The 15,913-nt window shown below is 53.2% G+C and overlaps 1 protein-coding gene across 2 annotated transcripts in view; it reads right to left on the bottom strand.

The window, feature by feature from the left end:
* The window catches only part of GLIS1 (GLIS family zinc finger 1), a 228,921-nt gene that overhangs the window by 174,424 nt on the left and 38,584 nt on the right, over nt 1-15,913 (bottom strand). The gene's annotated exons all lie outside the window — the stretch shown is intronic.

The raw sequence follows: 15,913 nt of genomic DNA, 5'->3' as shown, positions 1-15,913 counted from the left end.
CCTCTCTACCAACAAGTTATTTCCTGAGACAACTGTCACTTCCCCACTTGCCTGCGACAGTCTCCCTCACCCTCATCTTTCACATGCAGCCAGTCGCCAAGTCTCAAATAGCGGCCCTGACCCATTCCTCCCCTCCCTGCCAGCCTTGGCCCTGGCCGCCAGCCTCCTCGGCCCTCCAATCCACATCTGATCAGAAGCAAGGCGTCCCCGACCATCTGGCCTCAGGAACTGCTCCCTGACCCCTCCAGCCTGACCTGCAACCCCACCCCCACCCCCCACCCCCCACCGGTGACATGCCAACTCTCATCCACAGGTTGTGTGAGACACAGGCCCTCCCCTCCGTCAGACCCTTTAGCTATTTCACGTCTCCCCAAAGTTCACACCAGGCTGCTGGGCTGACTCCTCAGCGTCACCGTCCTGAGGGCTTCCCTGCATTGTCCCAGTCCTGCCTATGGTCACTGCTTCCTCCATCTCTCCCACCAGACTGTGAGCTCCTGCAGGCAGGGGCTCTTTTATTCTCCACTGTTTCCCTGGGAACCAGACAGAGTTGGACATGCACCTGTGTACTCACTAAATGCTCACTGGATGAATGAATGAATGAAGATTGCCCTGCAGCCCATTATGGAGGCCGCACACCGGCAGGTCAGATAATGGCCCCTTCTTATCTTTCAGTGCCTCAAAGCACAACTCTCCCCTCCCTGCCTCAGCCCCACCCCTCTTCCCGCCAGCTCCTATGCCTCTGCCACAGAGGACACTGCTTTGTTCTCACTCACAGTACTGTCTCTTCCCTCCAAAGGGGAGAAGAAGAGCAGGTGGGAAATGGAGCAAAACTCACAAGCGAAGGAAACTGGTCTTTGCTTGGTCTGTGCCAGACCCTGAGCCGGGCACTGAAGGCACAGATGAATCGGGCCTTTTCCTTTCCTTTGGGAAGCTCAAAGCCTATCAGGAGCTAAAGAACAGAGCCAAAATACTAGGACACAGGGTAAATGGTGCTTGTATTTAGTCAGGATAATGGACTCTGCTTGCAAAAGATGGAAGATGTTCAAAGAGGGGATATTTGAGCTGAGTTTTGAGAAATAAGTAAGAGTTCTCCAGCCAAGGAAAGAGCAACTATCCAGAGGCGCGGAAGCATGAGAACACATGGTGTGTCCAGGGGATGAAAACATTCGGCGTGGCCCGGATGAAGGACGGAGGGGTATGTTTGTAGGGCCAGATCCTGAAGTGCCTCGTCCACCATGCTAGGGAGGTCAGACCACGTCCTACAGGGTCGCCCAGTCTGTCATCTGACTGAACTTCCAGACAGTGTTGAGCCCTTCCCTTACCTTGACATGCAAAGGAATCCAGAGCTCTGTGTAGGATTCTGTTAAGTTCTTGAGAGCGATCCCAATGCCAGGACTTTTGCTGTGAGAACACAAGCTAAGAGAGACCAAGTGACTTAGCTAAGGTCACACAGCCCATGAGGAGCACAGCCTGGGCTGGAACCTAGCAGGTCCAGAGTTAAGGGAAGATGTTCACAGGATGGAGGCAGATGAGCAAGGGGAGGTGAGAGCTAGAACCGAAACCAGGCAGGTGAGCCAGACGTGGAAGGGGGCCACTCGCCTCTTCTGTAGACGCTGGGAGGGAAGCGGGCCCAGCTCCTAACACCTTTCACACCCTTCGTGGTGCTGCCTGCCTGGATCTCTCAGATACCGTCTTGGGCGAGGGGTAACAGGAAGGAGGAAAAAAAGGATCTCCTAAGAGTTTCCCGTGGGGTTCTTTTACAAATTATTTCTTCCCCGCCATTCCAAGGAAACTTTGGACGCAACACCTAGCACCTGGTCCAACCATCGAACTCAGCTTTTGCCAAATCTGAGGCACTGAGCCCCCGTGTCAGGGCTTGTCCAGTTTGATCCCCACAATAGCACCTCATGGCAGATACTATCATATCCCTGTCACCCTCACCTGGAGGAGAGGCCAAGGAGCTTCCTAAAGGTCACCCAGCTGGAGAGTGGGTTTGCTTATTCTCTTCCTCAACCCCTGAAACTTGCTCAACAAATGATGGGTCCACCCTGGGCCAAAGTCCCTGCCTCCTGTCAACCAGCCCAGGGGTCTCTCCTACACCTTCCTGCCACCTGCTCTCCAAGGTGAGGATGGTGAGGCAGGAACTCTGGCTAATGGGGGTTCCAGTTAACGGGGGTTGGCAGCCCCATGTCACCAGGTGACGGTGACAACTGCCCCCACCTGTGGAAGCTCGCGGGTGCAGGCGCCGGGGCGGCTGCTCGCCTCCCCTGTATCTGACTCTCACTCTGGCTCGGGAAAGCCACAGATCCTTCGCGTCTCAGGTGAGGAAGCGGCTGCAAAGGTAAACCAGGCTGCCAGAGGCCACACAGTGATCTCAAGCCTGTGGGACCCCAGCTTCCCTGCCCCCCCTGGGGGCCGCCTCACTGGGGGCCATATAAGCAGTGTTTCCTGCACAGCCAGCTCAGCCCTGTGTGTGGCAGGCGACGCCTGCTCAGTCCCTGGTTCATGGCGAGCACCTCATCAGACTCTCATTAGGCTCTGTTTTCTCTGCAAACATCTCCACGGGCCCGCCGCCCCTCCTGTGCCCAGGAATGCGACCATGGGCTCACGGGGGATAAATCTGTCTGAGTCTCTATTTTGACTAGTCCCTACAACATGTGCTCTGAGCACTTCGCAAGGGAAAGGTGGGGAAGAGGGAAGACGTGGGAGCGGAGAAGGATCCCCTTCCTTCCCTGTGCAGATGTGTGAGCTCCTGCTCAGGCAGTGAGCTGAGCACTCCCGACCGCCCTGCCATCCCCAGGCCGCCCCCCGCCTCTGTGCCGGCCTTTCCAACCACTCTTTCTGCTCTCCCTCCCATTAACCGCTAAAACCCTTCCATTCGTTAAGGCCCAGAACAAAGACCCTTCTTCCAGGAAGTTTTCCTTGGTTTACCCCTACTGGGAAGGATGCCTTCCTTCCCTGAGCCGCCACAGCATGTGCTTCCTCCCTTGTCTGACACGTGCTTTCCCCACTAGACCACCAGCTCCCCAAGGGCAGCCCCATAGCACCTAGAAAGTGTCATGAACCATGGGTAGGTGCTCAGCAAAAATCTGCTAAACGTGTCCATGAGTAAGTCAATGTTCTCACTTGGAGAGTTTTCAAGTTTTTACTGAATGGTGGAGAATTCATTTGGCAAGTACCTTGAGAATTCTAGGGGGACAGGCACCTGTTGGCAGAGCCTTGGAGGCCCAGGTGTTGGGACATCTTGCACTAGCCACATGCCCCCGGCCCAGGGGCCAACTCCATGCCAGGCATCGATACGGAGATAAAACAGTCATCGTAATTGGTACGGTAATCCCACTTTTGCCTTTAATAGTACTTTGTGGAAAACTGAGTACTTCCTCTCATATTACTTGATTGTCCATAGACACCACCCCCATGGGAGGGGGAGGCTGACAGCAGCCCAAAGTCATAGATTGCCCAGGCTTAATCATGGATTCAACAGACTTCAGGAAGACAAACACAGGAACAAGGAGGGGGGCGTGGAGCACACAGGGCCACAGCCCCTTAGAGGGAAGTCAGTCTTGGGGACGGCTTCACAGAGGTGACACCTGAGCCAAACGGTGTAAATCAGGGAGGAAATGGGCAAAAACATAAAGAAGGGCAGCCCAGGCTGAGGGAAAGGTGGAGGAAAGGCACAGTGCCGTGGGGAAGAAGCATGTGGTTCAGAGTAAAGGCAGCAAGACAGATGTGGTAGCATGCCGGGGGCAGTCACTGTGTGCCGGGCCGGGTCCTGACCTCAAGGGGAGGGGGTAGAGGGAGTGCCCAGCAGAGGCAGGCCCTGCCAGGGAGGCACAGACATCAGCAGGAGGGAGGGAGGGAGGAGGGTTTCTGGATCTTGGGGCAGCCCATCTACTCAGGAATGAAGCTCCCTTGGGCTCCGTGCTCCCTCTGGACTCCGGACCCAAAGTCACTCTGTGTGGTCATTATCTCATACCCAGATGCCCAACCCCTCCGCTGTGAGCTCCTCCAGACAGGCTTGGACCTGATTTATCTCTGGGTTCCCACCGTCCAGCACAGACCAGAAGGAGCAGAGAACAGGAATCAAACAGCGACAGGTCCAGCTGTCGCCTGAACCTCTTGCCAGAATGAAGGAACTCGCTCAGCACCATCGTGGAGCACCTTCAAGGCCCCAGGCAGAGATGGGCCCTGTCTACCATCTTGCCACTCCGGCCCCACATGATGGAGAAGGGGTGATCTTCAAGGCTCTGAAGGTCCGTGCTGCAGGGCACAGCGGGGACCACTTCGGCCGGCCTCGTGCGGGACACGGCAGTCAGGCTCTGGCCTGAACTGACCTGCCAAGCCCCCAGACGGAGGAAGGGCCCTTTAATGCAACAAGCACCTCTCAGTTCCAGTTTCCACATCTAGTAGATGAACGAAGGACAAGACAGCAGAGCGGCTTACGTTGCACGGCCTGGTCCAGCACGCCAAGCTTCTCCCTGGGTCACCCAGTGAGGCGGGCAGGGCAGAAAGGATTAACTCCTATTTTCAGCTAAGAAAATGAGACTGAGAGGCGGCACATCCGAACCGGGCCTTTAGAAGGCAAAGACGGGAGGAAAGGGCATTTTGGCAGAGGGACTGGCGTCGGCACGAACACACGCTGGCCATGTTGCACGGACTGTGCAAGGTGGGGCTGAAGCGGGGATAACAAAAGCCAGGTGCCACTCTAGCCACTCTGCAGGTACTTAAACTCCAAGTACTTATGACGACCCCCTGAAGCAGGTGCGGTTATTTCCCCCCCCCCTTTTTACAGATGAGGCGACTGAAACACAAAGATTAAGTACCTTTCCCAAGGTTGCTCGGCCAGCAGGTGAAGGAGCAGGGGTGATGCACACTCAGGCTCCAGGGGCATGTTCTTTCCTAACCACCAGGCACCACCACCTCTCAAAAAGGAAGGGAGCATGTGACAGCACCCTATTCAGAGCCTGGCCCTTAATTCATATTTGATGAGCAAACAAGTGGATGAATGAATGGAGAGCCTCGGCATCTCTCCCCGTCTGTAATACTAGCTCCCTGATCCTCACCACTGGCTGGGACCACCTACCCCACACAGGAGAGCACGCTCGTCCCCCGCCCAGGCTCTGGGACCCAAACAGCTTCCAGCTGGAAGATCTGTGAGGGTTTTCAAGGAACCCAGAGCGAGGCACTCAGGGCGGCTACTGGTCCTGCCCTGACTTCGGCCCTATCTCCACGGGCAAGGCCACCACGCCCTCACCCCCCACACCATCGTCACGTTTGCTCTGGCCCTCCTTTGTCTCCCTAGCTGTGGACCTCCGCTTCTGACCCTTCAGTCTGATTCCCTGGACAACCCCCTCTCCAGTCCCCACCCAGATCTTGGATCCCCACATACCCTCTATTTGTGCCATCTCTTGCGACCAGCCTCTAACCAAAGCCCTCCAAAACATTTGCTCCCACCCCCTTAAGCTAGGCCCACCCCTCCCTCTGTCCCGCCAGTGGGAGTCCCTTGGGCCTAGGCCCAGCCCTTTCACCTCCTGCTGCCTGTCACATCATCCCCTCTACCCACTATGGGAAGCAAAGGTGGGCCTAAATCAGTACTCCTCAGAGCCTGTGACTTTGCCTTTTGCCCACAGACTCTTGTTTAAAATGCAGATTCTGGGTCTACCCAGGACTCCATGAGTCAGAGTCCCTAGGTATGAAGCCTGGGAAGGCCCCTGGGCCCAGGGTCCCATGCACACACATTCAGAGTTGCCGAGTGCCTTGCCCGCCCACACCCCCAGCTCCCTGAACTTCCCTCCTTCCTCAGTTCCCCCTTCCTCCCTGCCTCCCCTCAGCTTTTCCACTGGCCGCTCCCAGCAGCCACTCAGCCAGCATCAAATCATACACTGGCTGAGCTCCGGATTTGCTAAGAAAGGGTCCTTCATCTCCACACAGCTCACCTTATCGAACTTCCAGTTTCTCTAAGTGGCCTCTGTATTCCTTTCGCGGTCAGTCCCAACCTCCCTCCTACGCCCACCCCAATCCAGCGGCACTCTCCAGTGCCACCAGTTCCACCAGACTGGATCCACCCAATGTCTGCATCCCTGAAGGCACAGAGATCATGTATATTAGAATTCTTCCTAAGTCCCACACGTATGAGGCCGATGGGGCAGGGGGATTTCTTTCCACACTCACAACCTGACTTGGGGCCATTGTTTATTTAAAATTTTTTTAATGTTTATTTATCTTTGAGAGAGACAGAGACAGAGCTTGAGTGGGGAAGGGGCAGAGAGAGAGAGGGAGACACAGAATCAGAAGCAGGCTCCAGGCTCTGAGCTGTCAGCACAGAGCCTGATGCGGGGCTCGAACTCACAGACCGTGAGATCATGACCTGAGCTGAAGTCGGACCCCCAACCGACTGAGCCACCCAGGCACCCCTGTCTCAGTTTTTCTTAACACAAGCTTTCTTTTCCTTCCCATCCAAACTCTCTTTTCCCCCTAACTAAAAGAGAATGATTTGAAAAGTCATTTTTTTTTTTAATGTTTATTTTTGAGAGAGAGAGACAGAACGCTGGCTGGAGAGAGGCAGAGAAAGAGAGGGAGACAGAATCCGAAGCAGGCTCCAGGCTCTGAGCTATCAGCACAGAGCCCAATGCTGGGCTTGAACCCATGAACTGAGAGATCATGATCTGAACTGAAGTCCGAATGAGCCACCCAGGAGCCCCAAGAAGTCATTTTTAAAAAGTCCATAAAGTAAGAAATCCTTTTTTTTGAACTATCCAGATCTCACAATGAGGCTTAAGCCCACTGCTAGATTAATCATCTAAAAGCCGAGCTCTATGCCATACCCTTGCGCAAGAGCCCTGCATGGCTCCCCATTGCCTAAAGGATAAAAGTACTCAGCACAACCATAAAACAACAAGACATATCCAATGTACTTGGGACCTATGTGGAAAGAATGGCATAATAATATGAAGTATGTAACGATAAAAATATGTAACAGTTAATGAGCATTTGCCATGTACTTCATACATATTAACACATACTACTTACCTTATCTCACAGGGTTATATTAACCCTCACAATGACCTGCAAGGTGGGTGCTACTATTGTCCCTGATTTAGCATTAGGGGTTGCAGTGAGGAAAGGGCTGGGAAGGCAAGTTAGGGAAATCCAGGCCACCCCAGCTCTACCTTCTTTCTCCCCACTGGGCTGAAACCACTGGCATTGCCATCAGATAAACCCCACGGTCTTCCTGGAACACACCTTCCGCTTGCCTGCACTCTGGCTGAAGATGCTCATTCTTTGCTGGCTGGACTGGCCCATTTGTCAGCCTGGCTCCCAGTGGCCTAGCCACCCCAGAAAGGTGGACTAGCCTTCCAAAGAAGCTGCTCAACAGCCAGGGTCTCTCCTCTACGTCCACCTCCCTTCTGAGGAAACACGAGTGTATGGCACTTTATAGTATGTATACAGCTTCGTCTGGACTTCACATCAACCCAAGGAGATAAGTAGGGCAGCATACATATCCGCTTCACAGAGAAGGAAGTAATCGTGGCACTCAGTATGTTTCAGACACTGTGTAATGACATAATCCTCTCGGGGCGCCTGGGTGGCTCAGTCAGTTGAGCATCTGACTCTTGATTTCAGCTCAGGTCATGATCTCACAGTTTGTGGGTTTGAGCCCCACATTGGGGTCTGTGCTGACAGCACAGAGTCTGCTTGGGATTCTCTCTCTCTCTCCCTCTCTCTCTCTGCCCCTCCCCCAGCTTGTGCACGCATGCTCTCTCTCAAAATGGATGAACATTTAAAAATAAATAAAAATTTAAAAAAGAGTGTAATCCTCTCTACAGTCCCCTATGAGAATGCTTTTAGTCCCCTTTCACAGTTGAGAAAACTGAGGCACAGAGAAGGCAAGTGACTTACATGCCCCTATGTCAACTCAGCAGCATTCATGACCAGGGAGAACTTGAACCCAGGTCTCCCTGGGAGCAGTCAGTGCCCAGAAGCCACCATCATGGCCAGCTTCACCTCAAAAGGCCAGAGAAGTCTGATCCATCTCCCTGCTGCTACTGACCATCCCAAACCTTCAGGACACTCAGACATGTGTGTAGGCATCTGGCCAATCACTTGGGATGGTGTTCAGCAGGCCTCAGGCCCAGAGGCCAGAACCACTAAGTCTGGTCCTGCTGTGTCCATCCAGCACCCCCATCCCGTCCAGGTCTCCCGGCACCCCAGCCAGAGCCGCCCCCAACCCAGCCTCTCACCCCCACCCACTGATGCAAATTTCCATTCTCTCAGCAGCATGAGCTCAGTGGGGAGGAAGGCAATCTGATTACAAGCAGTCCTGGTCTCGGGGTCGCCAAGGGTGTGGGCATCATAAGCAGGCGCCATCTACGGCATGGCGCAGGCAGGGGGAGAGCGCAGCAGGCCTCGGACTTGGAGCTCAGTCCCAGAGCAAATTCCTGAGCCTCAGTTTCCTCACCTTATCACCACGGCCTTACCAAACTCTGACAGCTGTGAGACTCAAAGTGACAATGGATGTGAACATGCTTCGGAATATGGACAATACAGGGGCTTCTATCATTACTCATCAAATTGGACAAGACTTCCCTGAGCCAAGCTGGATGGGGGACACTGGGGACAGAGAAGAATGAACATGATCCTAGACCTCAAGACCTACCGCCTGGTGGGGGAGACGGTGAACAGGCGACCAGCACACAAGTGGTCAGTGCTGTGGGGAGGGGTGCTCAGGGGGCCTGAGAAGGGGGTCCTAACCCAGCCTGGGGGTCAGGGCAGGTCTTCTAGGCTGGTCCTGAAATGAGTCTTAAAAGACCAGCAGGAGGGGCGCCTGGGTGGCGCAGTCGGTTAAGCGTCCGACTTCAGCCAGGTCACGATCTCACGGTCCGTGAGTTCGAGCCCCGCGTCAGGCTCTGAGCCCCGCGTCAGGCGCTGGGCTGATGGCTCGGAGCCTGGAGCCTGTTTCCGATTCTGTGTCTCCCTCTCTCTCTCTGCCCCTCCCCCGTTCATGCTCTGTCTCTCTCTGTCCCAAAAATAAATAAAAAACGTTGGAAAAAAAAAAAAATTAAAAAAAAAAAAAAAAAAAAAAAAGACCAGCAGGAGTTAGCCAAATACAGAAGGAAAGGAGGGCACTCTAGGCAGAGAGAACATGGGGAGAAGCACAGAGACAGAGGGAGCATGTGCTTTCAGGGTAAGGGTAGTTGAGCGCTGGCAGGGAGGGGTGACTAGGAGAGGCAACATGGCACATGGCACACAGTAGGTGGGCAGAACATGGCCATCTTCTTCCTGTCCCCACACATCCCCATGGATTCAGGTCCAAGCTCAGGACTCCATACTCCCTTGTGGCAAGCTGGCTGACCCTGGTCTGGATGGGCCCTTTCCGCCTTCCTTCTCAAGGGCTGGGACCTAGTGTTCCAGGAGAGCTCCGCTGACCTGATCTTCTGGACCAGCCCATTAAGGTCAAGCCACAGGGAGACATCAGGAGGCAGGAGTGCCATACAGGAAGAAAGTCCAGGCTGGAGAGACACTGTGGGGACCCCAGTTTTCCCTCTTAATAGCTGTGTGACCAAGTCACTCTAGGGCTCAGACCCTGGACCTGCAGTAAAAGGGTTTTTGTAGACCAGGTTATGCAAGGCTCTCAACATCATCCTGCACACACCATTAAGTATCGAACAGCGGGATCTAAACTCTATCATACTAAGTGAAGGCTATCCTGGAAGATCCTAGGCCATAGGGCCACTCGATGAGCAGGAAATGTGCAGGCGACAGCTCTGACACAGAGAGCAGCCAAGGTCACGGGGTGGTGGGGAGGGGGAGTGGGCAACCTCAGTGCAGTGTTACAAGGGCCACTCTGAAAACAAGGGTTCACTGCCTCCCCAGAGGGATGCGATGGACCAGGGCCAAGTGGCAAGTGGTTCCTAGTAGGTCAGGGAAGGTAAGTCAGTGAAAACGTGACAGTGCACAGTAGGCCCCCATCTGCTGCAAAAGCCTTCTGTGTGGTCTTCCAGGGCAGCAAGGGCCCAGGGAAGCCCCCTGCTCGGCTGCACTCTACCAGTCCTTGGCCAGGTTCCCCAGCTGGGTGACCTTTCACCTGTAAAAGGGAGTGACAAGTCTCCAAGGCGGTGGTGCAAGTCCACCAAGAAGATGGGTGCAAAAAAGCACGAGCTGTAGGGAAAGAGTGAAGGAACAGAGTGAGGGAGGATATAGAGATCAAAAAGAGACACTGCAGAGCTGGGTGAGTGGAGACCTTCCAACCAGGAGAAGGTGTGTGTCACGGCAGGACACACACCCGTGTGACAGGGAATGAAGACAGTCCCCACCCCCACCCCGACGCAGTGAACCCATTCTTCCCGGTCCCTCAGAACTATCCCTGGCGCATGCATAGGAAGCCTCCCCCAGGCCCCCAGGGAGGACGAGGTCCCACGCTGGCCACGTTACACCATCACAATTCACGCATCTGTCTTCACCCATCCTGCTGGGAGCTCTCAGAGGGCCCAGGCCTGTCTAAGGCATGGCTCTCAGGTGCTGACACATGGCCAGCACAGAGCTGGCAACACCGTGGAAGAGTCAGGCTGAGCTGGAGCCTCTCTCTCTCTCTCTCTCTCTCTCCCCAGTGCATAGGGAGTGAGGTGGGGCTAGCCCTTCAAGCAGGGCTCCAGTAGGCCAGAGCTTGGAGCCTGGAGTCAAAACAAAGAAAGGGCAATGGCCAGAAGTGTTCTGTACTGGGACCCATTAACCAGCATTTATCAAGCACTTACTGAATACCAGGGTATCCAGTTAACATACAGTCTCATTTAGGCCTAGCAACTACCCCTAGAAACCCCGTGTATAAAACCAGAGCAATACAGCCAAGTTCACACATCTTAGGAGAGACTCGGGCCTGACCCAGGCGCTGGCCGGGGACCCTTCCTGAGCCCTCCTTGGCCTCTGTCTCAGTGCCAGGGACAGAATGGGGACTGAACCTGCCATCACAAGGCTGCGCTCCAGCTACAGAGATGCCAGAAATGCAAGAATCCCAGGCTGCTCAGATCCCAGCAGTAACTCCCTGCTTTACAAGGTGGGACCATTCTGAGGGTTTTCCTTCCCTCGGGGCACTGGAGAGCTCCAAGCGGCTAATGCTGCACTCGGCAGAGGGTTGAGTTTAATAAAACTAGAAGCAGCTAATGGCTAACAATAAAAAATAATATTTTTCCTTCAAGCAATTAAATTGTAATATAGAGCTCACTAATTCCTTCCTGTTCTTTCCCATGGGATCTCAGATCAAGCACCAGGAGAAATAAATTATGTGTTGCTATTCCCTGCTTGAAACCCAAGTATTAAAGAATCTGTGGGAGAAAAAACTGCCTTCTTCATTAAGGCAGAAATTTCTGAGGATTTTTATAATGGTTTCCTAACAAGTTACCTTTCTGCAAACAAAGGATCCACGCTACCCATCCCTACCTTAAAGACTGATAAATTCACTTCTTGCCCCTTCCCCCAAAGAACTATACTATGTAACAAGAACACAGCTAAATGCTCTCCATGGCTCCCTGTGTCTACAGGGAAACGAAACTCCCCTCTCCATCCACACCCCGCCTCACTTGGCCCGGCACTCAAGACCCTGCAAGCTAATATATTTCTCTGTTCCCGCCACAGACCCTTTGCTCAAGCCAAGCAGAGCTCATGGCTGCTCCTCACACACACCCTCTGCCTTCCCTGTCCTGTGCCTCTGACCACGCTGATGGTGCTGCCTGGCATCTCCTTCCCGCCAGTGCTCCAAGCCCCGCCTCCCCGCCCCCCTACAGTCTTGCCCAACACCCCCAGCTGGAACAGGCCATCTGCTCGTGGAACTCCTGGGATACTCTCGGTCTTGTGAAGACCTTTCCTTTTGATCCTGGATGATAGCCTCATGAGAGAAGCACCTTAGACTAGGAACAGAAGGCCTCTGATGTGCTATCCCACCATGCACAGGCAACTTTGTACACCGTGCTGCCCCACCCCCCCTATTGTGCCTAGCATGGTGCCCAGGATTTTATAGGAGGTGCCTCCAGATTTACGGGGTGAACTAATAAATTGTCTCAGTAACTACGGAGGCTGCTTCCCTCAAGGCTGGGGAAGGGAGCCGGGAGAAGGCAGGACAAGGAACCTCTGGACACTAACCAGGTAATGGGGAAGGCAGTCACATGGCATACGACTCCAAGAATGATGCAATGACTGGCCCTCTAAGCAAGGTGAGTGGAAAGACAACGTCTGAAATCCTTCAGTGGCTCCCCTGCCTACTGGGCAGAGTTGACTTCCTTAGCTTGGCATTCAAGGTCCTTGTGAGCCAGTCACCAGCCTCGTCACCCCATTCTCCATTTCTACCTCCTAATCTAGTCACCTTACACATGCAATTGCTCCCCACCAAGGAACCCCTATTCATCCTTCAAACCACAATTTACTGTTACCTCCCTGATCCTTGCCTCCTGGGCGGGGGGCGGTGGGGTGGTGAGGGGCTGTCTGTTCTTGAGCCTCCCCTTGCCCAGTCTGTGAGCACTCCTGGATGGATGGGCTCAGAGAACAGGCTCCACTCTCAGTGGAGGGCGTGGCCCCACTAAGGGCTCAGTGAGTGTCAGTGAAGCCGAACTAAACAGGAACTCGGAAGAAGGAGACACGGTTCTACTGGAAGGACCTACCCGTCCTCATGCCTCTTGCACAGTCCAACTAACGTTTATTTAGCACTAATTCTGTGCCAGACACTGTTCTAAATGCTTTTGTATACATCACCTCACTTCAGCCTAACGATAACCTATGAGGTAGGTGCTACTATTAATTCACAGACAAGGGAATGGAGGCACAGAGAGGTTAAGAAACTTGCTGACGTCACAGAGCCCATCAGAGGTAGAACTGGGCACAGAGCCAGTGGTGCTAACCACTGCAGCCAACGCCTCTCTGAAATACAAGGATCCATGGGGTGGGGCGAGACCAGTTATTCCAGCAACCTTACCCCTTACGTTTGAAAACCTCCCGTCTCTGTTTTCTGACGTCTGCCCTCCTCTGCCCCAAAGAGGCCTTCTGTGCTGCCCAGGCCAACATTCCGAGGACTCCCCACCCCACCCACCCCATCAGCCCAGACCAGACAGCAAACAAACAGGACTTCCATTAAAGAACCAACCAGAAAATCCCATAAACTCCCTCGGGAACACACCCCTCCCGCCACTCCAGTTTGGGATGTCTGAGCTGGAGGACAACTCAGCCCGCAGCTCTGCAGATAAATGTGACCAGCAAGGGCCCCTCGGGACACACTCCAGGGTGACGCGGAAGAAGCTCCAGACGGTGCTTTTCCATCCAAAGACTTCCGAGTCCCTGATGTCACAGAGCAGAAACAGGAGCCAACTCAGCCAGCCCTTCCAGGTCTACTCATGTCCTTAAAGGCAGCTTTTGGCCGCTGACTGCAAGGCTTCTCTGTAAGCCAAGGTTCTCTCTCCCCCACTTGGGTTCAGGCAATGCCTAGTGGCAAGGTCACGAGCTGTCTGTGGGTTGTCCCTGCCCCATCCTGCCTCTGGGCATGGGCCCTGCTTCCCCTCCGCCTGGCTCCCTGTTCAGCGACAAGATGCTTGTGAGCCCAGAACACCCGCAGGTGGGGCCGAGCCCAGGGATCTCTATTCAGTGCTGCCACCTGGGTACAGATGTGCTGCTACGACACAGTCACTTCCTAAAAGGACCACGTTGAGAGCACCTTTCAGACCTGCCACCAGTACAGCTCTGCTCACATTTCCTCCCACACGTTCCTGTCGGCTTTCCCATCGTCTCTACTCCATAAACACCGAGCCCCTTCCACAGGCAAGCCATTGCACAGTTTACAAGCCCCTCGACCTAGATTATCTGGCCTGAGCCTTGCCACAGCCCTGCGTGGGCAGCATCTTGACCTCATTCTATAGAAGAGAAAATGCTCTGCATTTTACATCCACTGTTGTCGTTAATGCCTTGTCTTAGTCTGCCCGGACCACCATAACAAAACATCGCAGGCTGGGGGGCTGTGACAACAGACATTTATTTCTCACAGTTCTGGAGGCTGAAAGTTCAAGATCAGGGGGACAGATGGTTGGCTTCTGGTAAGAACTCTCTTCCTGGCTTGTGGATGGCCACCTCCTTGATGTGTCTTCACATTGTAGAGAAAGAGAGAAAAGAGAAAGCTCTCTGGTGTCTCTTCTAATCGCATCATGAGGACCCGGAGCCTAATTCAGAGGAGGCCCCATCTCCAAATACCAGCACACTGGGGAGTAGGGCTTCAACGTATGAATTGAGAGGTGGGGGCCTTGGGCATACACAATGCAGTCCAGAGCATACCTACCACAACCTGTGTCTACTAAAGAGGACCCCAAAGCACAGAGAGGTTGAGTGATATGCAATAGGATGCTCAGCTAGAAGAAGAGTGGGGATTCAAATCCAGGCCTCCCTGACCCACAGAAGGGACTCTGAGGAGCCAGGGTGCTTCTATCGGGTGATGGCGGAGCCCAGCTACCTGCTCAGCCAGGGCCTCAGCCCCACCATTGTCCTACACTACCCCAAACATTCTGGAATATTGACAATGTACTCAGTACCCGGCCTGGCAGAACAAATGAACAATGAAGTGCCCAGATGCTCTGCTCTTCATGCCCATTCCAGGCTGCTGCCTGCCCTTATGTCCCCTCCCAATGATCCTACACCATGTTTTCCAGTAAGGAAATGGAGACCCAGAAGAAGGGGCAAGAGTGCCAGGTTCAGTGGCTCCAAAGCTCCAGATTTCTTGCCGTGAGATCATCTATGACGTGTTTACTTCTTGGCCCTGGACAGCCTGCCAGAGAGGAACGGGACAGAGCAGCACATAAGCACAGATCTGGCTATTCCAGGTACTTCTGCCCAGAGCACACAGTGAGATGCATGTCCCCAGGGGAGGTAGAGGGGTCAGACCAGGGAGGGCTTTTGTTATTCGTATTTGTTTTTCTTAAATCAAGATATAATTCATATACCACAGACTCGCCTGTTTAGAGTGTTATTTAGTGGATTTTAGTATGTTCACCGAGTTGTATACCCATCACCACTACCTAATTTTCTAGACATTTTCATCAGCCCCAAAACAAACTCCATACCTCTCAGAAGTCACTCTCCATTTCCCCTCCCCGCCAGCCTCCGGCAACCACTAATCTACTTTCTGTCTCCACAGATTTGCCTATTCTGGGCATTTCAGATAAACGGAGTCATGTAATACGTGGCCCTTTGTGTCTAGTTTCTTTTACTTAGCACAACGTTCTCACATGCGATAACATGTATCAGTATCTCATCTTTTTTAATGGCTGAACAATATTCCACTGCATAGATAATTACATTTTGTTTATCCATTCATCAGCTGATGGACATCTGGGTTGATAAATTTGGAGTATGATGAATAATATTGCTACTAACACTTGTGTGCAAGCTTTGTAAAGAGGTAGGTTTTCAACTCTCTTAAGTATATACCTAGGAGTGAAATTGCTGGGTCATGTGTTAACTCTATGTTTAACCTTTTGAGAAACTGCCAGACTGTTTTCTACAGCAGCTGCACCATTTTGTATTCCCACCAATAGTGTGGGAGGGTTCTAGTTTTTCTACCTCCTCTCCAACACTTGTTATTGTCTGTCATTTTGATTCTAGCCATCCTAGTGGATGTGCCGTGGCGTCTCATTGCGGTTTGGGCAGGATTTTGAACTCTTCCTTAAAGAAGAACTTTGGGATTCAGAGCCTCTCAGAGTCTGCTCCACCTCATTTCCCTCCTGTCCCACACCCTCTTCGCCTGCCCAAAGGAACACTTACTGAGAGTACTCATGATGCACCAGGTACTGGTCTAAGCCCTAGTATTGTCCCCCATTTTACGGATGCAGAAACTGAGGCATAGAAAGAAGTGATTGCCTAAGCTGGTAGAGCAGGGATTCAAACCTCAGAG

Source organism: Panthera onca, chromosome C1 (genome assembly GCF_046562875.1).
Source record: "Panthera onca isolate mPanOnc1 chromosome C1, mPanOnc1 haplotype 2, whole genome shotgun sequence".
Taxonomy (NCBI): Eukaryota; Metazoa; Chordata; class Mammalia; order Carnivora; family Felidae; genus Panthera; species Panthera onca.
This window is presented reverse-complemented; position numbering and strand designations above follow the sequence as displayed.